Consider the following 946-nt stretch of genomic DNA (forward strand, 5'->3'; position numbering starts at 1 on the left):
ACATCATTAGCACCCACTGTAGGATTACTGCACGTATTGGCCTTACAAGGTACGTATCTCATCAAAATAAAAATGCATTATAAAACCACCTTCCTCTCATCTTCTTGCAACAGAAACACAAAGTTAAGAATTATTGAAAGGTTAGTTTATTGGCGCTCACACTACCAACGTACTACCATTCCTGCTGCTACTACTACTACTACTACTATTACTACTACTACTACTACTATTACTACAGCAACATCTTCTAAAACAACAACAACAACAACAACAACAACAACAACAACAACAACTACTACTACTACTACTACTACTACTACTACTACTACTACTACTACTACTACTACTACTACTACTATTACTACTGCGTCGACCACAGACCCACGTGGGCGTCAGTGGCTGCTGGACCCCGCTGGGTGACCTCCGCAGCCCCAAAACTTTATTCAGCTTCCTTGATTGCTCCTCACACTCAATCACCGCCGCGACCTGCAGGGAGGGCCGGGCAGCAGGGTAGGCACAGGCGTCACCTCCCCCGGCCAGAACTTGATCCCAGGCCGATAACCACCACCACCACCTTCACAGCCTCCACCACAACCACCAGCACCACCACCACCAACACTACTAGTATCAGTACCAACAACGCCACCACCTTTACCACCACCACTACCAGTGCCTCCAACACTCCCGACAACTATGATAGCAGCTGAGATGGTGATGATGGGTTCTGGTAAGATTTAAGTACTCAGAAGTTACCTTGTACATAAGAACATAAGAGAATAAAGGAAGCTACAAGAAGCCATTAGGCCTACACGTGGCAGTCACTGTATGAGACATACCTATTTCCACCTATCGTCCCCATCCATAAATGTGTCTAATCTTCTTTTACAGCTCCCTAATGATTCAGCACTAACAACCTCATTACTGCGTCGGTTCTGAGTACGTTAAC

Source organism: Scylla paramamosain, chromosome 6 (assembly GCF_035594125.1).
Source record: "Scylla paramamosain isolate STU-SP2022 chromosome 6, ASM3559412v1, whole genome shotgun sequence".
In the NCBI taxonomy this organism is placed as follows: Eukaryota; Metazoa; Arthropoda; class Malacostraca; order Decapoda; family Portunidae; genus Scylla; species Scylla paramamosain.